This window comes from Callorhinchus milii, unplaced genomic scaffold (genome assembly GCF_018977255.1).
Source record: "Callorhinchus milii isolate IMCB2004 unplaced genomic scaffold, IMCB_Cmil_1.0 Scaffold16, whole genome shotgun sequence".
NCBI classification, from domain to species: Eukaryota; Metazoa; Chordata; class Chondrichthyes; order Chimaeriformes; family Callorhinchidae; genus Callorhinchus; species Callorhinchus milii.
In genome coordinates, this window is record NW_024704757.1 from 16,221,220 (window position 1) to 16,247,287 (window position 26,068).

The 26,068-nt window shown below is 43.4% G+C and overlaps 1 long non-coding RNA gene across 9 annotated transcripts; it reads right to left on the reverse strand.

The window, feature by feature from the left end:
• Positions 1–834: 834 nt before the first annotated feature.
• On the reverse strand, positions 835–25,096 carry LOC103186864. 9 transcript variants are annotated; one of them, XR_006085524.1, is made up of 7 exons: positions 24,482–25,096; positions 16,483–16,640; positions 6,701–6,865; positions 4,888–5,109; positions 2,510–2,571; positions 1,848–1,919; positions 835–1,502 (listed from the first exon to the last, which is right to left on the reverse strand). It is a non-coding gene; the product is annotated as an uncharacterized LOC103186864 (long non-coding RNA). The 9 variants fall into 9 exon arrangements; XR_006085528.1 differs by lacking the exon at positions 24,482–25,096 and adding an exon at positions 24,220–24,412; XR_006085527.1 differs by lacking the exon at positions 24,482–25,096 and adding an exon at positions 24,088–24,102.
• Positions 25,097–26,068: the final 972 nt, after the last annotated feature.

Consider the following 26,068-nt stretch of genomic DNA (forward strand, 5'->3'; position numbering starts at 1 on the left):
ACCAGAACTGTTCTCCCTCCAAGCTCTTTTTTTCGACCAATTTCTTACGCGTCTCTCTTATTTTTATATATATATATATATTCCGGAGTTAAATTCAATTGGAAGTTCTTTTTTAAAAAAGTTCCCAAATCCGAAGCTGGAGAGAGAGAGATGGGTGTATAGTGCCGTTTATCTCCGACTCGTTTACGACTGTAAAATACGCAGTCACTACACTTTACAGTTTATCCTGTGAAGCGCTTTGAGACGTCTCAACGACGTGATGAGGCGCTCTATCAAATGCCAGGATTATTATTACACTTCTACCTTTTGGGACTTTCCAACAGACTCTTAATAACAAGAGAATAAGGTGTCTGTAATTGTATAAAGGCGCGTTTTGAAGGCTGTTGTCGTCCTGTGAATGGTGAAACCAGATCAGAAATAGCCATTTTTTTATCATGGAGATTATTGTAATTAATCCTGCCTTTTTTGTAACATACAAGATTTTTTTTAAAAAAAACAATGGCTTAAAAATTCAGCTCTAACCAGACTACATCTGTGTGACCTGGCTCAAAGCCAATCATAATCGTCTCAAGCAATGTTTTCACAATGTGGCCTTTTAGCTTTTACTTTTGTTGATTGTAAGGTGGCCTGGTTATAACACTGGCGTTAGGAGAGAGGGGCTGAAAGGGGAACAGGAACTGTATAAGGCTGAGTATGTATGTGTATCTATTCTGATACCAACTGGCTTTCCTGGCACATAACGTATGTTTCCACTGGGCGCTGAGTTTTCAGGGAGAAAGAAGCATTTGGGGTTTATGTTTTGGTGAAAAGTGAAATCAGACAGATGCAGGCAAGCAATACCAACTTAATTTTTTATTTTTGTTGTTATATATTCCAGAAACATTGAGGGAAATGGAATGTAAATACACACACGCGCGCACAGAGCCGGAGGGAATCTGTGAAATAGCTCCTCCATTGAGAGTGAATTTCTGTTCAATATTTTAATTGCAAGTTGAATACTGAAATGTACTTTTTGGCAAACTTATTCTCCCCTCTTCCCCACGCCCGAATAAAATGAAACTAGGCAATAACTTAATGTCATTTCAAACTGAGTAATATACTTTTGGCAACTGAAAGTTAAGTGAAACAGATCAAAATAACTTTTAAGAAAGAAAAAAAGGCAATTAATATCTTCAAAGATACTCATTAATTATATCAAGGTCTCCATTGTACAAGACCACAATATACACAGTCAATTCACTTTACAGTATACTCTGTGAGATGTCTCCACGACCCAATAAGGCACTATATCAAATGCAAGGATTAGTACAAGACTGCGTATTTTTTAAAAAAACACTAGATTTTTTTCTTATTTTATATATATATATATATATTTTATTCATTCCCCATCCCTCAAAATTCCCAAACCTGCTATCAGTTGGCTTCTCCTGCAGTCTGTGTCTTCTCTGTATTGTTTAGGATTCCCTGTGGTACCAGGGGGACAGATGCGGCTCGGGGGTCCTCTGGGAAACAGTCAATTATTTAATTATACCCTGCTGCCTTCATTAATGGCACAGAGCAGCTCTGCTCTGCAAGCCCAGGCTGTCCTGACAGCAATAGTTCAGACACCATCTCTCTCGCCATCTCTCTCTCTCTCTCTCCATCTCTATAATTTGGGACAGGACATGAAATGCAACTGCAAGGATGCTGGAAGGCTAACTGGATGGACCTTGGTCTTTCGCCTAGCAAATTCTTATATTCTTCTTTCTCTCTCACTCCATCTTGTTTTTTCTCTCACCGTCTCTCTCTCTCTCTCTCGCACTCTCACAGACTCTCTCACTCTCACCGTCTCTCTCACTCTCTCTTACCATCTTTCTCCCTCGCTTCCCATCTTTCTCTCTCTCTCATCAGCTTCTTGTTGAATGCAAGCTGAAGGCCATCTGTAAAACAAAGGCACCTCATTGATCATCAACCTCTCATTTTTTTGACGCACAGTAAAATTCATCACTGATAAGATGAATTATTCCCACTATAATTAAACTTATATCTATTCCCCCCCTCTCTCTCTCCCCCCCATTTCTGTCTCGCTGTACAAACACACGTGTGTGTCACAAGAAGGCCAAACACTGGGAATTTACAGAAGTGCCAATCAGCACTTGAAAGAAAAAGAAAGGTTAGCTTTTCATCATTTTGTTGTTTTTCTCCTATATTAATCACCCTTAACATGCACTAGGTCCTCAGAATTCTCTGCATCAGTTCCATTCATGTATTTCGGATCTGGTGAAGGTTTCTAAATAGCTAGCCTTTATGTAGTTGGGGATATAGATGTTATTCTATCTGTGCCGGATGTTAGATTTCACTGGTGGGAAACAGTCAATTATTTAATCCCAATGTACCTATAGTTACCTTCGTCATACCATGCGTTCTGAAATGACTGACTGCTCCAGACTTTATACGACTAGATATACTGGGAGGTGAAGGATTTTAATGGTCTTCAACTAGAAGGAATGATCTCACTGGCTTTACTTACATTAGGTGTCTGTACTTTGTTACTTTGTTGGGGTGCAAATTGCAGCGTTTCATATCTGGGATCTGGTGATAAAAAAAATCACAAGGAAACCCATCACGAAAAACGATGGGATAATTCATCTCTATATCATTGCTCCAGTTCCAATTTCGCGTTATAAATGCGTTAATCAATACACCTCGTGAATCGAACCTCGTGGCTTTTGCTTTGAGAGGGACGTTGCCTGGTATAGATAATGTCACACTTTGACACGGATTTTTTTTCCTGCATTAAGGGATTTTATCTTTGCACCGAGGTTGGGGGGTGGTGGTATACACTCGCCAGCAGCTGCCCCTGACTTAGATGGGTCTAAGTTTGGAACGTGGCTAAAGGAGCTCTCAACAAGTTGAGTCCTGAGAGCTTGACGTTTTAAGGGAATCTGACTTGCTCTTAAAATACCAATCAAGTAAGACACAATGTGTGCGTGAGAGTCGGTGAAATAAAGGTTGGGACCTCTGGGGTGGGGGCGTACACCGTGGAGTCTGGTCCTAATACGACCGCTAGCTCGGACAGGCGAATTATGAAGAAAATGAGTGGGATTTGGTTCTAAATTGGGATATTACAGGGAGGAGAGAAAGCGCTGCATGTAGTCAAATATTGGTGCAAAGTGCCATTTGATCTGCATAGAGACTGGTATATGGACTGGCTCGGCGTGTCCACTGGGTGATGTACACAGCAATAAGAATGAGTAGACTGCAATAGCCTGGGAGTAATGTGGTGGTAGGCAAATGGGACTAAAGAATTTTCCGCGCTTATTACGGAAACCTGCACAATACAGAGGACAAGTGAGACTGGATTTAACACAGTAAATTGACTCCTACACACAGGACAGAGAGGGTTAGGCACTTGAATATATATATATATATTTATATTATATACACCGGATTAACAATGAGACGCTCTGTACAATAGACCCACTATATCGGGAGGATTACAATACGGGCAAATACGTTTCACACCCGCGACTGGGTGGGTAGATATAATACAGGAGCGGTATATAAACCAATGTTAATGCATCCTTTTTCGAGGCTGAACATTCGGTTTTCAAAGCAAGTTTAAAAGCTTCTTAATAATACCATTAAACCACGATACTCGGTACATCACACTGACATGCCATGGTTTTATTTTCCCGGGGGGGGGGGGGGGGGGAATTAATTGATAGCTTCATCGGTTCAGGGGGTGAAATACGATTTTTGACATTTGTTCAAGAAGACAGAGCCAGAGACAGAGAGAGGGAGAAACCGAGACTGTAAATGGTCGATTTAAAAACGGTCTAATTGTGTTTGGCAAATTTATTGTCCAGTCCGATTGTGTGTGGGTGTGTGTGTGTGTATGTGTGTGGGTGTGTGTGGGGGTGTGGGGGTATGTATGTGGGTGGGGGTGTGTGTGGGTGTGGGGGGTGTGTGGGTGTGTGTGTGGGTGGGGGTGTGTGGGGGGGGTCTCTTCACCGAACAACTGAATATCAACAGTTTCAGGAGGAAAAAACAAGAGTGGCGTTTATTAAATCATATTAAGTACTATTTTTTGGTGGAATTATTCGCGCGGGATTTGATGGCTCTTTTCTTCTCACCTTTTTTTAAATCGGATTTGCAAACATCCGAATAATAGTTTACTGTCATTGAGTGTTGCTTCCACATGGTTTGGTAAAGGACGCGTGACTAATATTAACCAGTTACTAGAGGAGATGAAAATCATTTTAACCGTAGTAAAAGTCGCGATTGATGAATGTAACTCTGGTCTTTGATCAACACCGCATTATATTTATTTACATTCACTGTTTATTTGTTGTCGGATTTCAGCACTGATCGATTTCAATCTCATTCAATTCTCCCTCTATTCCAATCTGTCTTTCCGGTCTGGATTCTTTCTCTGCCTATTCTGCAACTTAGCACTGTATATATATATATTATATATGTGTGGGTGTGTATAATATATTTGTGTCTGGTTTTTGCCTTGTTACGTCTTCGAGACGTCTCAAAGCACTTCAAGAAATATTATGTGAAGTGAATTAGTAACCGTAATCTTTTGTGGGAGAAGCGCGACAGTCAAATGTGCACAGCAGTGTCCCAGAAACAGGGGTGGATTGGGTGACCGAGTTATTATCATTATTATTTTAATTTTATTTTCCTGTGAAGGGATTATTATCCCCGGAAAAGCGATCCGCAAATCGACTAACAACCGGGTAAATAGAGGCGTGTGGAGGAGGGAAACTTGCCTCGGGTTTCGCCCTTTTATTGTCAGCTCAGTAAGTGGTTCAGTCCTCGGGTTTGTGTGTGAAAATGCTCTCTCGCTTTTATTTCACTCGCACACAAATGTCCTCCGTGCTGTTTCACTGGGCCTACCTTTGAACGAGCGAATCCCCCCGTTTTGTTGTGTTGTGCGGGTCAAATGAAGTAGGAAGAGAGTCTGTCATTAAAGCGCTTTGTACCCTCGGTCTCTCCTGCCACCCGACAAGCAATACGTTCACTTTCTCTGGTTCGGCTTCAGCGTAAGTTCAGCCCAACACCGATTCCCCCATCTCCACTGCACACCTTCCGTGGGTAAAAATCCAATTTCTTTAAAGCCTGAAAGAGGAACACGTCGTTCTTGGATCTCTCTCTCCCTTCCAACGGTGCGCTGTATGTACATTCCAAACGTAAACTTAAATCGAGTAAAACAAAATAAATAACATTTAAATAAATGTAAAGCCACGAGCGTGTTTGAAAGCTAAATAATCATTTGTTTTTCGTGCCCGGGACTGACTGAACAGCCCACGTATCAAACATAGACTCATCCCTCTCCCTCTCTCTGTATGTGTGAGAACCGCTAAGATCCGCTGTAATTCTCGGCTCTCGGGTTATAATCATAATAAAGGAACCGCTCTTTTGTGAATGGGGGAAACACGGCGGTTCCTTTTGCTCCTATCTCGAGGATTGAAAATCCCACATACCTACATACATGGGGCTCAATCAAATCATCTTTACTCTTGATATTTATTTATCTTTAATAAATATATATATATATTACGGCCACCAAATTCACTTTACAATCTATTCTGTGAAGCGCCTTGAGACGTCTCGCCGACTTCATTAGGCGCTGTATCAAATGCAAGTTTTACTATATATATATATATTTAAAAAGATGAACATAACATCTGCAGGACTTGGTAAAGCAAGGCTGGGTGTATCTTAACTTAGTGACATTTTCCTCCCCGCGTACTGCTCTCCCGCGGCTTTCTCTGGGTTCGTTTATCTTGAATTATGAATCGTTTGTTTTGATAGAATGCGTGATTTGTCTGTTGGTGGTTGTGTGTGTGTGTGTGTGTGTAGCGAAATCATTGATGGTCGCAAAACTATGCACTGGACGTGTGTGTGTGTGTGTGTGTGAATAGAGGAAATAGAGAGAGAGAAGATAGGTTTGGCTTCAGTCTTGTGTATAATAGTAACTTATTAATTCATATTGGAATTAATACAATGTTGGTGTTCAGATTCCTCGCCATTGCCATGAGCTCTTTCCCCAAAGGATGGCTCTGCTTTTTTTTACCTTCTCTCTCTCTCTCTCTCTCCTCATCTGTCTGTCCGCTCCATCGAACTGATTAACTGAACGCCAAACGTAACTCTATTCCTAATTCCCCAAACGTCAATGTCAATCAGCTCTCAGATACATGGCTGTGTGTGTGAGAGAGAGAGAGAGATGGTTTTCCCCTCATTTTTTAAAAAAAATGTTGTTGGGGGAGGAATAAAAGATTTTCCAAACATCCCCTCAGAATGTTGACCATCGCATAATACCGCTGCAAATGTTTCGCAAAGATAATCTAACGTTATCTATCCGTGCGTCTGAGGCACGCGGGTATATAGATAACAGGAGCGACGGAAGATTAAAAAAATATATAAAACGAGTCCCCATATGTGTCTTGAATACGGACAGACAGTTCAGCTCGGCTCGATCGATGCGATAAGAATTGCAATGCCTCGAGTTGCGCATTAAAACAGTATAATAAGCAGATTACCAATGGGTGGGTTAATGTCCTCTCGCCTCCTCCCTCCCCCGTGTTAAACAGAAAAGCAACACAGACACACATCCGCACGCATATACACACATACACATAATATATATATATATAAAAATCTCCTCTCCCTTTGCCCCGCTTCCAATTTCCGAAGAAAGAGCACTTACCCTCTTGCAAATAAATAACAGGGTTGGAGAGGGTTGGGTGGAGATTAGCTCGATCTGTCTGTCTTGTTGGTGTGTTCATGTGGAGATTGGAAAATAAATCTTTTCTCTCCAGCGTGCCCTTGAGAAACGTCTCAGCAAATTCTCCAGCACGGCGATTTGCTGAACCTGAAAAAACAACAAAGCTGGTAACACTGGAGCCATTTGCTTATAACTGTATTTAGAAAGCTTCAATTGAGAGGGGGAAAAAAAGGTCACATTTAATCTTGACCAAAGCAGCTTTGATGTGTGTGTAGACAATGAAAGCGACCTTTCCTCTCTCTCTCTCTCTCTCTCCCCCACATCGCTGCAAATCAACAAAATCTTTGTAACAATAATGCTTTAACGGATTTAGGGAGAGAGGAAGGGTGGTATATATATATATATATATATAAAAAAATAGGTAGCCTCGCCTTTTGCAAACAAGAATCCGGAGATATATCTATAAATCGCCTCGAATCTGTTAATGGAGGGGGTGGGGGGGGGGGGGAGGGGGTGAGGGGGGAGAAATAAATATATGACGGTGCAAATCATGTCCTCTACCCTTCTGATCCCTGCTTCCCGGAGGGAGGGAGGGCTGTGAGATGGGAGGAACAGCTTGCAGACCTATTCCCCCAACACCCAGGATTACAATGAACAACCTCCCACTCTTAAAGCGAGGATGCACGATTGAAACCAGAGGACAAGTTTCTTTCTCTCAGTCTCCCTTCCCCCCACTACCCTTACCCCTCCCCGTTATCATAGAATAATAGAATCTTACAGCACAGAAGGAGGCCATTCGGCCCACATGCCTGGGCCGGCTCTTTGGAAAAGCTGCGAACTAGTCTCGCTTGCTCTTACCCCATAGCCCAGCAAATGTTTCCCTTTTCAAGTACATATCCAATTCCCTTTGGGAAAACTACTATCGAATCTGTTTCCACCACCCTTTCAGGCAGTGAAAACGCGTTAAAAAGGCGGCGGACGGGTATTAGAGGAGGACGGGTTTGCAGGGTTATGGGGAAAGGGCTGGGGAGTGGGATTGACACTACATCGCTCTTTTCAAAGAGCCGCAGAGACTTGATGGGCCGAATGGCCGCTTTTTGTGCTGTACGATTCTGTGAGTCTATGATTCAGTGCATTCCAGACAGTAACATTTATATTCCTCCCCACACTGTGAGCGTGTTTATTCGCTGCATGTCTGGCTGCTACACACACACACACAACGTGAAAGAAAAAGTGACCCCCCCACCCCGCTCTATTTCCTGGTTGCACTGCAATATCAGGCGCGCAGATAGATTTGATAATCTCTCTATCTAATGGAAATGGGGAAAACTGCCGATTCTGAGACCGCAGAGGGTGTGTGTTTTTTTAAACAGCTGAGTCAACAGAATGAGACCTCTTCCAACCAACTGTACTGTAGTAGTGAAGCGAATGCTAATGCAGTGGGAAAGTGTGGCAATACTGTATGTAAGCTCTGTGTGAAACCTTTAACCTATATTCCTGTTCAATGCAGTTCGACTGAAAGCGGGAGACGATAATAATGACAATCCTTGCATTTGATATGGCGCCTTATCACATCTTCTAAATGTCTCAAAGCGCCTCACAGAATATACTGTAAAGTGAATCGACTGTATACTTTGTAGGTGAAATGATGCAAGTGAAGTTCATGGGTGGGAAGGAGGGAGTGGAAGGGAATTAAATACATTTTAAACAAGGACTCTCCCCCCCCCCCCCCTCCACCCCACCCCCCCAGACACACACACACCTATGCTCCAAAACTTTCACATTAAATACATTTCCCATCGGTTTAAATTCCAGCCCCCACCGATCTATAATTCAAGCTGGGTTTCCAAGCAGAATGTTTTTTACTCAGCCGGGTGTCCAACACATGCGGAAATCCATCACCGTTGCTTAAGAGTCTTCAAGCCCAGCTGAGATTTCCATGCATCCCCACATTCACATGGAAATCCCAGAGATAGATTGTTGGAATGGAATGTGCACTCTCTTTTTCTCTCTCTCTCTCTCTCTGGAGAGATGCATCCGACTTGCCTAATTCCAGAAAGTATTAGGCATTTCTAAATATTTAGGCGAAATAGTTTCTGGGAGAGATTGCATAGTATTAGAACAGAGATTGGTATGTGTGTCTTGACTTTTTTGTGCCTATAATTTTACCTAAATGAGTGTTTTTTTAAAAAAAGCACGAGATTACCAGGCACAGAGTCGTCACTTTAACTCGTGTTTTTTTTTGGCTTCCTGAGCTGGGCTGAGGCAGTGTGCGACAGTGACATGACGCCTTTAATAATAGTAATCATAAGCAAATGCTTCACACAAAGAAAGAAAGGTCTGTTGGTCTGGTTTCTCCCTCCCCCCACTCACACATTCACTCACTCACACATACATACACACTCACACACCCTTTGATTTGTTGTCCCGACGTAGCCACAAGCCCATCCATCGCCAATGATTTGAAACAGCTTGATGGACAAAATAATTATAATTATTTTAGAATTACCACGCAAAGCTGTCTGCTGCCGGAACCCCCCCCCCCTCCCTCCCCCACCCAACGGCGGGTTTCTAAATGCAATTAATTTCATTTAGACACGGGCAAGGGAGAAAGAGAGAAGAGAAAATACACACAACACACATACAATTTATTTCCAAACGGGTTCTACACAATGTGATTAGGCTTTTAAAATCGTTTTAAGATTTCGATCAATCCCCCCATCCTCACCCCCCCCTTCCCCCCTACCCCCCCTCACCCCCATCCTCCCCCCCTTCCCCCCTCACCCATTAAATCTGCATTCGAATCCGGGACAATTAAAACCGTAGGAAAGTTTGTTTGCGCTGTTGGCAATCGAGTAAGACTGACATATCCCAATTCCATCGCCCGTCCCGTTTCCCCCCGTCACCCCCACCAGCCCCCGGACCACAAAAACAAGTTTCCAACTAATTCATTCGCTTTTATCTTAGTTCGATTATAAATAAATCACGATCCCGACCCAACACCAACTAAATTCACTCACTCACACATTCACTCCCTCACTCCCTCACTGACTAACTCGTGCACAACCAGAAAAAGGACGATGCCAAGTACTTATGGCTGAGCTTTGTCTGTGTTTTATTATTTATATATATATATATACACACACACACTCAGCAATGCGTTTGCTTTTTACTGGGAAGACCGAGATAAATAAGACTAAAAGTCACAAAGCCGCTAAAAGCAGCTTTGGTTTTGCGTTGAGGATTTAGAAAGTGCGGGAGGACAAACCGTGGTGGGGAGGGGGGTGGGGGGGGATGTTTTAAAACCCAATAGCCCCCCCGCGGGGGAGCATGTGACCACAGGATAGGTTTGTGGGAGAGAGAGAGAGAGGGAAGGGGGAGGGAGTGATTCCATTGAGTGTGTGTCGCGGGGGTGCTCCAGACACGGCTGGGAGCGAGCAGGAGATCCCGGAGCTCTGTGTGTTGGTGGGAGGGAAGGGAATGCGTTCCAAAGGCAATCCCTCTCCACCACAACTCGCCGTCCGTCTGTCTGTCTGAAGGTCGATTTCCCACCGCAGAGAAACACAAGGGGTAGACAAAGAGAATGTGTGTGTTTTTCTGCGAAAACGTTTTTTGCGTCGGTTTGTGAGCTTTCTACATCCTCTCGCGCGTTAGTTTACGCAGCGAAAAAAACACGTAGACTCATTTAATTGTATTTGCGCCTTTTGTTGTGTTTGCTCCGACCAAACCGTGTAGCTTGTCCCTGTGTCAGTAAGTACTGGCTCCCAAGAGCCCCGCATTGTGAGCCGGGGGGGGGGGGGGCGATGATGATGGGTGTTCACATAATATTTTAACAAGAATGTTTTAACCCTTTAGGGGAAGCATCTTTTCTTGTGCTGTGCTTAAACCTTCACAAGCGTGGCGTTATGTGCAGAAATCGCAAGCTCAGCGTGGGGGTGGGGGGCAACATTGGATCAGCGCGCGATACAGAGGGAAGCGATGGGGGAATTGTTTTTTTTAAAAGGTGCATGATTCTCATTTATAGCGTCAAACATGCCACCGTTTTGTACACTTCAACAGTTGCTGTTTTAGCAAAATATTGGCGCTGGGATTTTTTTATGATCAGGATTGCCTATTTCACATATTCTCCCTCCCCCACTCTCCCTCCCTCTCTTTCCCCCCCTCCCTCTCTATCCATCCTATCCCCCGCCCCGCGTTTGGATTTTGCTGAGGTTGGACTTGAGCCAAAACTCACTCAAAGCACTGAAATGAAAATTACATTCCAGGCACGAACCACTCCCTCCCTCTCTGCCTTCTGCTTGCAATATTCAGTACATTCTTTACCCCCAACCCCTTTCTCTGTCTTTGAACGGGGAAAAAAAAGGAACTGATGCAGAAATTATAATCCATACAGCGTTTACTATTTATTTAGTTATTAAAGATGCTTCAAGTGATCAGTAATAAAGGCCTCCACGTATAAACTGCAGCGAGAGAGAGGACCAGCCGCTCGCTCGCTGATATAATAAGCGACATTGCAAAGCTTCTAAGTGTGTGTGTTCTGCTTGGCTGGTTTATGCGTGTGGTATTTCATTTGAAGCTTGTTTTCTTACTGAGGGGTGTGTTCTGCATAATGATTGAATGAATGAATGAATGCCCAGTTCTCTTCCGAATTGCTGGTCGCGAGCCAAGAAAAAAAAACTTACCCTATATTGCATTTTTATTACCTTTGAACCTCAGCGCCAAAAAAGGCATAGTGCAGTTCTTTTTGTTACCCTTAAGGCGAGCGTTTCTTACTCAGTTCTATTTTACCCAAACTGCTGATTTGAGCGATCCTCACCAGTAATGCAAATGTCAAATGTTGGTTGATAGCGTTTTGGGGCCAATAAAACCCAATCCTTCTTTGCAATCCACCACTGAATGTGAGATAATAAAATAATAATCATCCTTGCATTTGATATAACGCCTCATCGCGTCCGGGAGACGTCTCAAAGCGCTTCATAGAATATAGTGTAAAGTGAATTGACTGAAAATTTCCCTCCGTGGGCGACTGTGTATTTTCCAGTGTAGGAAAATTTGGACATAATACATGAATTGATAAAGATATAACGTGAAATGGTATTTTAATCGGGAGGATGCAGACTGCAAAATGATATAATATGTGTGTGTGTGTTCATCATTCCTAAACCAGATTAGGTTCATAAAAATACTTGGCGGGGAATCAAGTGAAATGAGTTTCACAAAGGCCCCGCACATTGGCAATCAGAAACGAGGGTTACCAGCTTGTCTTTTAATATGCACATTAATATAAACTCCAAGTCTTTATTTCCAACCATTTACTGTCAATTTCTGGTCGGGTTTCATAAATTCAACATTAGTCGATTCCCCCCCCCCAGCCGAGCTCGGAGGCTCGTTCAGACGCAAGAGCCATCAGGTAATTAATTGGATCAAAGGCAATCAAGCATCTCCCTAGATAACTTTAGGACGAATGATCAGATAAAATCATTTGGGAGAGCGGCAGAAGATGGGGGTGCTGAGAGGGAGGGAGGGGGTTCAATGTGTTGTTTAAAGAGTTCACTGCGGAGTTAGAAACGGGGTCGTGAGTGGGAGTTAATTCAGGATTTGAGTGTCTATATTAAACCCCATTGTGTCGTATTTATTCGTGTGTGTGTGTGTGTACATATATATATATATTACCATTCAAATGCACCCAAGCATTGACCACCGATAACATCTCAACGTCTTAAATTTCTATTAGAAACTTAACGAAGCCTTTACGATTTTGCATGGAACAGTTTGACTCATTGTCCGCTTTCCCTTTCTCTCCTCCTTGTGTGGCTCACATCGCTGCCACACGCGTGCAGTTAATTTTTGATCACTCGTTTTTTTTCTCTTTCCCCTTCTCCTCTTGCCAACCCCCCCCCCTCCGCCCCAAGGAATTTCAAAACGAGAGAGAGAGAAAAAAAAATCTACCACTGCAGTCGTTTGCCCCTGTACCTTGTAATATGGGTCACTGGGACTGACTTGCGCTCGGGGACAGACTAAAAAAATCTGAACATTTGCTGAAAGAAATGTTCTTTCCAGGGTTAGGTGAACACGATTTCTGGCCGCTCAATGGACGCACTGTGAATCTTTCTCTCTCTCTCTCTCTCTCTCTCTCTCTCTCCAAGCCTTTAAATTATTTAAAGTATATTTTCTTTGACTGGCAATCGCCACGAGGAACCAACTGTAGAAAGATGTTAATGTTCTACTGTATTCATTTCCTGTAACGTAGCGCATCCCTAACTCGGATTAACTGGGCTTTTACGCAACCATAGAAAGTGAACAGTGCCTTTGTTACCATATAAGTTAAATCCCCCCCCCAAAAAAACCAACCCATGTCTGGACCTGGACATGCCTGTATTATGAGAGATGATTTTATAAAAGTCTCGGGTCCAGTGGAACCAGAAATGTGATGTGATACACTTAAAAAATGACTGTCTTGTTTGTTCCTGTATTTATACCTTGTGTGGAAACATCTATGAATAGAGACAGCCTTATGACTGACTGACTGACTGACTGGCTCTATAGTACTGTGTAGATATCCCCCAAACCCTTGCAATCCAACGTTGTGCCTTGCCTCCTACAGTAATCTGATGCCTCCAAATCTTCAGATCTGTACTAATCCCTAATTATTATTTTTTGAACATTTGAAATCCACATGAAAGCGCCGCGCTTAACCAATAAACCCCTTACATTAGAATGTTTTGGGTGAGAATCAGATTATATTTGGCGTCAATTAATAGGCGTCAATTTGTATTATTTCCAGTGGAATTCTAATCGTAACGCCCATATTAGAAAATGCGTCCGGTTACTAAATACAACAACAACAACAACAACACGATTCCATTTATAAAGCGCCTTTCACGTCAGGAGGACGTCCCAAGGCGCTGCACAGTTGGGTCATGACCCGAGCAGGGGGGAAATGGTCAGGGTGAGGGGAGGGAAGGGAGGGAGCGAGGAGGGGGGAAATGGTCAGGGTGAGGGGGAGGGAAGGGAGCGAGGAGGGGGGAAATGGTCAGGGTGAGGGGAGGGAAGGGAGGGAGCGAGGAGCGGGGAAATGGTCAGGGTGAGGGGAGGGAAGGGAGGGAGCGAGGAGGGGGGAAATGGTCAGGGTGGGGGGAGGGGAGGGAAGGGAGCGAGGAGGGAGGAAATGGTCAGGGGGAGGGAAGGGAGCGAGGAGGAGGGGGAAGAGAGTCGAGAGGGGAGCTGAAGGCTCGGTCAAAGAGACAAACTCGGTCAAATAGCCTTATTATTACCCTTTTTTTCCCCACGCAAAGGATAGTGGAAATCTGGAACTCTTCTCTCCTCCCCCCACAAAGGCTGTGTGTGGATGCTGGATCTATTCACATTTTCAAGACTGAGGTGGACAGATATTTGTTAGGTCAGGGTATCACGGGATACGGGGCAAAGGCGGGTAATTGGAGTTGAGGTATAGATCAGCCATTGCGGAACAGGCTCGAGAGGCTGAATGGCCTCCTGTTCCTATGTACCTATTCAGTCCTTTCTTTATGTGAACTAATGATAAAACATGGATTGTGGAGTGGTTAGATTGTCATCTCCTTCATAATATATATATTATATATAATACATATATAAACTCAGTTGCCTATGTTCTGAATTGCCTGTGCAGTTAGGTGTACCGTGCGCCCTAATTAAAGTGATTATTTACACTCTTTAATGGAATTTTTTTTTGCAGCGATTGCGCCAATATACCAGCAAGCTCAGAGGTTTGTTTGCAAACGTAACCCCCTCCACCGAAGGTAGCAGCAAATTAAATAGAGAAGGTGGGGGGAAACGAAAGCCTTAATTAAAGTCCAAAGCTGGTGAGACACCTGACAATACATGCAAACACCATTAGTGCGGGCTTTATTAGGATACAATTGGATCAAAGCTCTAACTAATCCGTTTGTTACCAATATTTATATTGGTGATGCTCATGAATATTTATTCATTGTTAGTATCTCCGAGTAGGGTGTGTGTGTGCTCGTTGCCTTCCTCACAGCATGCCGCCTACCTGCCTTTACCATTGGGCCAAAGGTGCTATCTATCACCATTCAACCTGAGATACCTTTGAGTTAGAAACGTTTTGAACCCCTTAAGGAGACTATCCCCCCCCGCGCCCGCTTTGGAAGAACGCTTTATGGCTCTGTCTATTTACATTTAAACCAGAGAAAGAGAGAGAACAAAAATAAGACTGTTCATTGATTGCGTTGATCCAAATCGCCACCAAAGTAAACCTATTGCTAAACATTTCATGCCTGTTGCTGGCCATTTGAATTGCCCATACCTTCAGTTTTTTTCCCTTTCTGTGGGGATTCATTTGAATATAGATCGACCCCCCCCTCCCCCTCTCTCTCCCCCGTGACATCAGGAGGCCAAAGAACACCTCAGGTCACTGAGTGTCAGCCCCATGTTGGCCTTCAGAAGACATGCAAAATATTAAATGCGGTTAAATAGATTACAAGCCATCCAGACAAACTGTGTGCTAGTGAACACAGGTTAGATTAGTGGAGTAAAGTCTGACTGAGTGTTTATTGTTGTGTTGTAAGCACCAACCACAGTTGTTTCTCTACATGGCCCCTGTATATTCTCAGGTATTTGTGTGGACAAATAAATACACGAATCGTTTTGTTAAGTGACAAATGTACATGTTGGGGGGTAGGGGGGAGGGGGAGGCGAGAGCGCATTTTAGTCAATAAGGCTGCGGTTGTGATAACATTTTAACAAAAGATAAATCGATGTTATCCGGTTACATTTATTTTGGTGGCAAGTCACAATGTGTACTACAAACCCCATACGGGAGTGAGTGCTTTTAGATGCAGACTGTTTAAGGAGCAGAGAGTGAGTCAATCTATTCACTGTCCGGAGACTGGAATGAAATGGAGAATGGAGAGAGAGAGTGAGATTGTGCAACTCGCTCCTCAATTTGTGTTCACTTCCCCGAAAAACCTTGTTATGTGTCGACTTTCGTGGCTTCAATTAAACACTCAACTCATGACACGTTCCCTTCTCATATTTCTCCCTTCTCTCTATCTCTCGCTCCTCTCTCTCTCTCTCCTCTCTCTCATCCTCCTTCTCTGTTTGTCTCTCCTTTAATTTCATTCCAGAACTTCCACAAGACTCATTCCCAGAGGGGTGATACCGTTCTCCTATCTCGTTATCTTTATCTCCCTCTCTCCCCCCCCCCCCCCCCCCCCAGTCCCAGTCCTCGCTCATTTCAGTTCTCCCACATGAGTCATTCCCAAGCAGCAGCTGATATGGGGATGGTAATTAGTAAATAGACCAAACATTGTTTGGTACCAGCATGGAAAGTCCCTTTCATGCCCCTGTAATAAATCAGAGGCCCGCAGACACCGACAGCGTGGAGAAAATAATAAATACACAACAATTTGGGGTTGTCGAGTTTTTTTGTCGCCTTGCACTCTGCCTAGTGTAAGCAATCTGTTTAAAAAAAACGCGTGTAGTTAATAATCCTGACAAATAGGGCTATCAACTGCATTATTATTTTAAATTGAACGTGTGAGTGTGTGTTTTTTGTGGGGAAGGATTATCAAATATTCTCGAAATTCAATCCCATCGTATTCCCAACTTGTGATATTGATTGCTATTTTCAATTCTCTTGCTTATTGAGGAAGATATTAAGGGGGAAAAATACAACGACATAATCCGTGAAGCTGAACATTTTCTGATAGTATACGCATAATGTAACCTCGCAAACCTCAGGCAAGTCTCCTTACTCCACACACCTTTGTTTACCTGGTTACTGCAAGTAAACTTTGTCAATCTCACGTTGGTCTCTGGAGTGAGTGCGCCTTTTCTCGCTCGGTCAGATAGCTCGGTTAGTTAGTTTCTTGTCCAAGATTCGGTGTCACTGCTCCGTTGGTGACTGACATTGAAACTGGTTCTAAAATAAATAATCACAAGGTATTTAAACGCGGGAAGGGAGGGAGGTGGGGGGGAGATAAGAGCAGGGATAAGAGGCACAATAACATTATGCTACCCATGGAACTTAGACTTGGCGTTTTGAAGAAAAGGCTGACACAATGGAAAATGAATGAATTCCTTTTTAATCACGAGAGAGGCACACAGCAGCCCCCCCCCCCCTCCCCTCCCCACCCCACCCCCGGATTGTAAATCTAAAAGTGCTTACAGTAGGCAAGAACTGCGTGTTGCAACAAGCCCCGTAACTCAAGTCAGCGTTTGCAGTTGGGGGTTTCTCGAGGCTTGAGGAATGCTCTGATGTCTGTCCTGCAATCTCTTGTCAATTAACCAGAAGCGCTGTTGTATGTAGGAACCCGGGGCTCCGGGAAGGGCCGTGTGCTTTCCGGGTTCAGAGGCCGGATCGCCTTTCTATCGGTGGGGTCAGGCACATGTGTGATGTAAAGCCGCTGCTCTGCCAGAGCCTCTCCTCCTCTCGCTCTGACTGGGGTCCAGGCGCTTCTACGGCGTGGGGGGTGGGGTGGGGGGGGGTCAAGACTACATTTTCCCCACTCACACCACTCCCCAATATCACTGTACGTGTTTGTGGCTTTCATTCCTTCGCCATCGCGGATTGACAGTCTGTTCAGACAACTTACCGATTTCCGGTTACCGGGAACAGACCCGGTTCCCCCGAGTGTTGTTGTACCGCTCGCTCCATCACCGCCCTAACCCCACATTCCGCAGAGGAGAAGCGGAAACTACAGCGTTGCGCAAAAGAATTCCATGCTGGAAAATATGGAACGATTTAAAGCTGACTAATTTGGGCATTTGTCTATTATTAGGGAGTGATTTAATACCTGCGCCAATATACAGTACACATAAGGTTTGCATTTAGCGAGTTATGAAATGGGTTCAAACAGAGATGGGGGGGGGGGGGGGGCTTTGAGGAAAGGGAGGTTGAACGAGGGAGTTGCCGAGACCGGAGGAGCATTTGAAAACTTAAATGGGCAAGAAACTGGCCCAGATCACAAACCATCCCCATGTCCTTGTAACATTTTGCGCTGCGTCCAAAAATAATACCCCAAACAGCCCTGGAATCCGCGAGTATCGCTTTCCAGTTTCGCAGAGGTTGGTTCTCTGCAAACACCAGACAGGCGCCTGACACTGATTAACACGCTCAGTCCTGGCGTGTCCTCTTCTGCTGTATTTAGCCTGTGTGTGTTTTTAACACTTCAGAGGAGTTAGTTTGTCGGGAAATCTAAAAGTTACCCCAAAAAGGTCTTCAAAAATCACGTCGCAGCTTACAACCAGAGAAAGTATATATATATAATATATAAAGACAGTGTGACGTGTTTTGTCCTTCCGTTTGTATCTACATTGCTATAATGGACTCCTTAAAGACTTAGTGTAATTAGAATACTCTGGATGTGTTTTTTTAAAAAGAAAGAGACGTTACACCCTTTATAAAAAAAATAAAAAATAGATATTTGCAACACGTACAGCAGTGCCATGCTATACTTACATTTACTTCCAAGTAGCTTCTGAATTCATTCAATTTCCTTGCGATTATTACCCAGAATTGTACTACAGATATAGATATCCTGTATCCATCTCTCTGGGAACTTTACATAAGCGCGTTCCTTTCGGTGTTAAATTGATGGGAATAATGTGTTGAAGAGAGACCTTATACACTACATAGATAAGTTTGTGACACTGTTCGCCCCAGAAAGTATGCACAAGCAAACACACACACCACTTTTCAATATACCTTGTGAAGCGCTTTGAGACGTCTCAACGGCGTGATACGACGCTATGTCAAAGCAAGATTAATTACTGTTAGTTCACCCTCTTCCCTATTTAAACAGATGTATCTGACTTTCCAGGTTAGGTCCAGTGACTCACCTAAGAATATTGGGTTTAAGCTTCCCTAGAATCTCCCCCCTTCCCCTCCTCCCCATTCACCAGAGACTGTGTTCCTCGCCTGAAAAGTCTATCCTAATCTCGTGGCGAAAGTAAATATTTTCATTTCTAAAAGCCTGTGGTGAAATCCCCTTTGAATCTTTATCCTCCCCCTCCCCAATTTCCTCATTATTTTTCCGCAGAAAGTCATTGTTTATTTAAAAATTCCACACTTGTCCGTTCCCTAACCTTTGCCAAAATAAATCTCTACACAAACAAGCAAAACGGAGTCTCTCTTTCTATCAGTCGGGGTGGGGGGAGGGATATTTTCAGTCAAGTCAGTGCAAAATAATCACATACCGTCATCACTCGGCTTTTGTGAAATTCGCACTAGTCATTCCCCGAATGAAATAATTGACTTGACTGTTGCATTTTATGGCTCAGCAACCATAACTGTGTATCCACCTCATTCCTCTTCGGTTTACGTTTAGCGTTGAATCTCTCTCTCTCGTCCTCTCTCTTCTCTCACCCCCTCTCTCACTCACACACAAAAGATTCCAACAGCAGATGGACAAGGCAGCAATTGAAATCACGTTTGCATTGACTTGATTACCATCGTTTCCCTATATTGGTTGAATACAACGTGTATTTTATATATATATATATACAGTGCATTATACACACGTATATTTATATATAGCACATTCTGCCCTTATTAAAGGAAAGGTTTTAGGGCATTGGGCAAAATCAATTCTCCATTTGACCGCGATCTTTACCTACCTAACATAACACTGGGCCGGGTTGGCAGTGGGGTTGGAGCACACATTTTATTGATGGAAAATTCCGTGATATTTGTACGTTTCTACTCAGCAAATGCATTCTACAGCTGTTATAAAGGACCCTTAAAGGTGTTTAAACCTTGCACCTATATATGTGCACACTGGATTCGAGACGAGCACTGTACATTCTCTCATTCCAGTAAAGTTTAAGTGCCAAATCTACAGCGAGGTACATTTTGATTTCTGTTTTCGTGTTATTAAAGGATGGAATACTACAGTCAGGCTATTTCGACCCAATTTACCTTAAACATCACCCTATCCACACAACCAACGCGGGACATAAAGGAATATTAAGGATTTTAAAAAGACGCGAAGTGTGTTCAATGGCCTGAAAAGGGGTAAATGTTCGAGTCTCGCAGTCTCTCTATTTCTTTGGCAACAGCCGAGGCAATGGGCTTAGGGTCATGCCACCGCATTAAGCGAATCTGCCAGAATCCAAATAGTGAGCTCGTTTTAGTCGTTATTCAAATTGCGGCCCCCCCCCACTCCCCCCCCCCCCCCCCCCACCACCACATACACACACACCCTCTGTAGCTGTAGCGCTTTCCCTTCTAACTCCTCGTATGCAGATCATAAAATATCATGCGCTCATATCATAAGCTTGTGCCAACTTTCACACGTGCTGGCTGTTCTTTACTTTCCCTTTTGCTGTGGACTGCTCCCAACACGCGAGTCAAAGTGTCAACGCACCGTCTTCCCACCAAAATTATTATCATTCATAATAAATATTATTATATCCAAAAAGTTTGTTAACGCATCTCTTTGCTGTAACTGACTGTATCGAAAACCTCCAGGTTAAAGATTATCAATGGGTTAATGGTTGGTGTGTGTGGACTGCTGTAAACGTTACATTATCCCAATCTATTGCACAGTTTCCTTCACTGTAACTAACGCAGCAATTCTGAAACGCGCTTCATTTCGTCAACTCTCATTAATTGGATGTGAAGGAACCATAGGCAAAAATATTCCAATCTCAAAAAGTACCATTTAATCCTCTGCCCTTTTGTGTGCAGAAAGGGCATTTGTATATCACAGTATACCAAGTAACGTGCGTATGAGAGAGAGAGAGAGAAAGGCAAAGAGAGAGCGAGTGAGAAATAGGAAGACAGAGAGAGACAGTCTGTGATAATGGTCGATATTGATATATATATTTTTAATGCCTCCCTACATGTTGCGGGGGTGAATCTGGATGAATGCCGAGATACTTTCACACTAACCTGCACAAAACAGCTAGTTGATTAATGTGTTGCAAAATTAAGTTGCATTCTGTTAAGATTTCCCTTAGCAACTAACACATATCCAATTTATTATATTTCGTTTTTTGGCTAATGGTCCTCCCCCCCCCCCCCCCCCCCCCCCCCCCCCACTCCCCATAATCCCAAATATGCTGAAGGGTGCAAACATGCAGTTAGTGTTTTAATGTATATCGATTGTATAGTACCTTAGACCATGACAAATAGATAGTGGAATAGAGCAACGCCCTGACATAATTTACTGTGGTCAGCCCTGTGAGATTTATTGCCATGCCGCACCTCTGATCTCCAGCTTTTGTGATGAACTAACTGTTCGCCATGCAAATATCCGGGGAAAATTATCTGACCCAAATCAATGAGCGCATGCATATGAAAGAAAATATTACGTTTGCCTTGGCAAATCTAAACGGTGCAAAGTACACAGCATCGATTGCATCCCAAGGTTACTGAATAGATAGATGTACGCAAATGCAATTCCTCCCCCTTTTCCCCTCTCCTCTCAACACCACCACAATCACAGTACAGTTTGATGCAAAGTTTCTATTGACTGCTTTAGATGTGAAGTGACCTGGGTTCCTAGCCTCGCCCTGCACACAGAAAGCAAGGAGGGGGGTTTGAGAGGGGAAAAAATACTTTGTTTTTCTCACCCTTTTTTTAAAAAAACATAACTTTACATTATTAAGCTGCGACAGTTAAAGTTCCTTAGGATTTGGGTTCAGCCCAGAATGGATGGATCATTGAAAGGTGCCTTTTATACCCACCGCAGCCTCACGGTATAATTCCTTCACTCGGATTCCCACATTTGACTGTTTGTGACCCAAGTGACTGTGGCGTTAAAAAAAATGTTTTGTCACACACACAAACTACCACACGTGATCTTATCAATTTATATTGGTATGTATCGAGCTCCACCTTTTATTACTTACACCTCTGGTTATTGTAGTCCAGGTTAGTCATGTACACTAGCTATCAAATATAGTATTTACTAAAACAACGACTCAATATTGGTATTTAGCCCATTTCTTTTCAAGGTGTTCTAAATATGTTATTAAACCGTGTCTCAGAATAATACGATCATCGTATTTTTTAAGCTCCCCCCTCCTTCCCATTACAACGTACCCTTTTTAATACTGTATATATTTAGATATAAAATTCGAGTTGAAAAACAGATGGTGTCAATTAACCGATTGCTTTAAAAAAGGAAATGTTTTCTATTTCCAATTTTAACGGTCCCGCGCTAATGCTTATCTGAAAGTATTCTAAATGTAGATCATTTTTTATTAAAAAAAAACTACTTTTCCTTCCAAATATCCCTGTACTTTTACTGTCTGGTGGGGGGGGGGGGATAACGCAAGATTGTACATTGCAGGAAAATAATGTGACTAACGTTAAACACATTGCATTTTTTTGGGAACCTTCCAATTGGCCGAACCTTAGAGCGAACGCTGTAATATTCTGTTAGAAATATGGCCCATCACTCCATCAATGAAATGGACGGCTCGCATGCACTGAACTGACTGACTCCCATGAAATGTCTTCCACAATGTTTTATAGCAAGCATCACGCACTCGAGTCACATCAAGGAACCATTCTATTAGTGCAATATATTGGATTCGAGTTCAGCTGCTTATGGGCAATATCCTAGGAGTCATTGAGTCTGTTTACATAAGGCTTTTTTTAAATACATATAAAAAAAAGGCATTCCTTTCGCATGACCATATCGCCTTCAGAGAACATTTTATGTTTACATTAATTCACCCTTTTACTTGCTTGTATTTGCTTTATGGACTGCGGTGTGTTTGTGTGTGTGTGTGTGTGTGGGGGGGGGGGGGGGGTGGGTGTTCAAGGACATGAGTTGTTTGCACTGTGAGATAGGTTTGAACCATTTTATTTTGGGGGAAAATACAATATCTTGCATAATTATTTTAATAAAGCAGATTTGCTCTCGGCTGCACTTTAATAAGTGGTTCTCTCAGTACAGATGTGTTTATTTTAAAACATTCCCACATTTAATCTCGGTATTAAACCCACACCGCCCCATTCTCCCTCTGCAGCCCTTGTCGCTTTTATACATTCAAAAATCAATCAACTAACTAATGATCTATACCCGGGCTGTCAGCAAACACACCGCTGCGATGCGATGTAACTACATTTTAAAATGCTCGAGATGAAATAGCAGGAACTCGAGAGCTTTACGATTATTTGCCACCACCATCTAGTTTTTTTTTCCGCCGATTTTTTATGTGCCCAACGAGTGAAAACGCATGAATCCCTTTAACAAAGGGCTCCTGAAAGGATTTTTTATTTAAAAAGAGGGAAAAGTAATTATAGTATGAGCAAAATGTAGGCGTCTAAAACTTCGGCGATTTACCCCGAAAACGCTTAAATAAATTTAAATAATAGTTCCTGAGAACCTTGTATGAAGTAATCTCAGAGCTCCTTCATTGATAGATAGCAAGACAGCATTGGCTAGGAATCCAGTTGATCCCTCTTACCTTTTGTACAGTCGCTGGATCAACCCAACTTTCCCAAAAGGTTGTGTATGTAGATAATGGCTGAGTGGGGTGGGGGATGTGTGTTATGTATGTGTGGTCGTGTGGGTGAGGGAGAAGAGAAGTTTTTTTAAAAAAGTATTTCCTTCCACTCAGCATTCAACCACAATGTCCATTTCGCCTCTGATTCATCTCGTTTTAAAAAAAAACGCTTAACCCCCTTCCCTTCCTCTCCGTATTTGCGTCGTCCTGAAATCAAAACTACATCCATGGCTATTTATGTTAGAGGAGCCTTAAAGCGTGAGATAATGTCACCTCCGTGTTTCCTTTGGCAAAGCTCTACCCGTCTGTGCTGCTACTTCTTCCAGTCGGTCTGTAAACCAATGTCTTTGTGTGTGTGGCGGGAGTTGGAGACTTGGGGCTTACCGACCTTTCCTATTTTCTATCGATAACCATCTGATGTTCTTGTCTGGGGTGGAAAAAAACCATGATCCATCCCTGACTTTTCCCCAATTTTCCATTTAATCTATCGCTACTTTGATTTCGTTTTGTTTTGGGGGGGAAGAGAGAAAGCTATTTCGGGGAGATTTCCTGCTGTGTAAACCGGTCCAGGTTCGAGCTTTGTGAGTCCCCCCTCCCAATGAACCTACATCTCTCTCTTTCTTTCTGTCCCTCTCTGTCTCTCTCTCCCCCCCTGCCTACCAGCCACGTGTTATTAATGCCTGCCAGGGAAAACGAAATGGGGGGGGGGGAATAAATTTGCTCGCACAACTGTAACTCACATCGAACGCTTGTCACACAAGCTGCAACTTGTTATTTACCGTAGTTACATTTCCCAAATAAAAAAAAGCCTTCATTCATTCACTCTCAAGGGCAAAGCTATAACAAGATAGCTGGCCATGAAACAAAATAGCATGCATACACCACAATAAATATAGCTCAGTAACCTTGTAGCCTGCTGTTTGTCCTTCGCCACCCAACTCTCCAATATGGCTTCCAACACACCAAGCACGTAGTGTGTGTGTGTGTGTGTATTTTATATATATATTAAAAAAGATTAAATCACACGGATACAGTACCATTTGTCATCGATATCTTTGGAACCAGAGTTGGGCAGCTGTTATAGAGGGTTCGCTCGCTCGCTGGTAGGATCAGACAGACACACACGGACTTTGATTACATTGCAAGAGAGAAAACAATGAACAGCTCCACATTTCGTTTCAATACTAAATAAATTTCGTATTATTCTTGACGCCCTCGCAAACACACACACACACAAAATAACGACATGCACATACACAGCGTGTTATTATTGAATTAGGTGATTTATTGTATACATACCCAATCAGATTTACATCTGCCGTGGCATCCTTGCCTTGTATATATATTTTAAAAAATATCTGATTAAAACTCTGTACAAAAATCAGGAAGGGGGGGAGAGAGAGAGAGGAAAAAACAGTCTCGGCTTAAAAAAAGTATTCTTAAAAGAATCGCCGATTCACAACATCACGGAGTCTGACGCGGTCATTAATGATCAGTTGATGGAATGTAACATTTAGAGAAAAAAGAAAAATATATATCTAGCCACGCTTTCCCCATTTAGAAGAGAAAATAATAGAAAACAAGTTGGAGGGAAGCTGTCAGTCATTACTGCTCCATTGATCATTCACAATCTTCTGCATTTCTGCTGTTGCCATCAGTCAATCCGCATTAATTATCTCTCCCCTGTCCCCCTCCCCCTCTCTCTCTGTCTTTCTCTCTCTCTCTCTCTCTGTTTTTTTTCGATCCTGTCGCCAATTTGAGACAAACACAACGTTGATGAGTCCTCTAAGAAGTTGCTTTCCTTTCATTCGAGGGCGCGATTGTGCCTGGGAGATATTCAGATGAGCTCCTTCCAAACATTCAGCCGCCTGTGTTCCCCTGGCGCACAGGGCATCTCATTACTATTTTAGTCTCCTTTCCTGGTGTTAAGGGAGCCGGGGGGGAGGGGGGTCTTGAAACCGCCTTGCCAACGCATGGGACCAACTGGCAGGAAAGTGTGGAGGACGGGCGGGGGGGGGACTTGAAACTCCCCCCAAGGTTCTTACTACTATTTTGATCATTCAGAGTGGAATGGGAATGGGGAGCCTTGAAACAGCAACACTCTGATCGCTATTGTAATCGTTCAGTGCTGTGCAAAAAGGGGGGGCCTTGAAACCTCTGCCGCCCGTCCTCTGTAATTGGGTTTCCAGGGTGGAGTTGGCCCAAGGCCCGCGGGAGGCGCGGTCCCGGCCAGTGATGGGCGGGCGCGGCAGCCAATGCCGGGCGTATTGACACGGCTTGACTGGCAGCAGACAGGCAATGGCCAAACAATGTGTGTTTCTTGGCGAAAAAAAACAGCGAGTTTGGGAAGACAAGCTGGGGTGGAATTGGGGGGATTGTGTTTTGCTTTCTGTATGGCGGACTCGCAATCTGCCGCCCTCACCCACAGCCCGGACTTAAAACAAACACACACCCGGGGAGAAACTTTTACTCAGACTCCCGGATCGTCCATAAAATGTAAGTACACAAAAAAAAGTTTCGCTTTCCACACACACACACTCACACACACACAACATCCAACCTTGTGCAGTGTAGTAAGAAGCAGCACAGCGCTGGGCTCTGCCAAGGCGCGTTTTGAGCTGTTAAAGAAAAAGTAAGTGGGGAGGGCGCGCGTACCCAAGGGGAGCGGTGGTGGGCGCGTTTTGCCCTCGGTTTTCTGAGAAAGTGGGGTTTTCTGGAACCCGACAAGACGTTGAGGTGCAATTCTTTGGGGTATATTTTTTTGTAGTGGAAAGGAAGCTGCTCTGACCACCGCTGTGCTCCAGTGAGGTTAGACCAGACCTTGTTTTTGTAAATGTTCCCTGAAATCCCAGGATCGCTGTTTGCGTCTTAGCTGTCGAAAAAGTC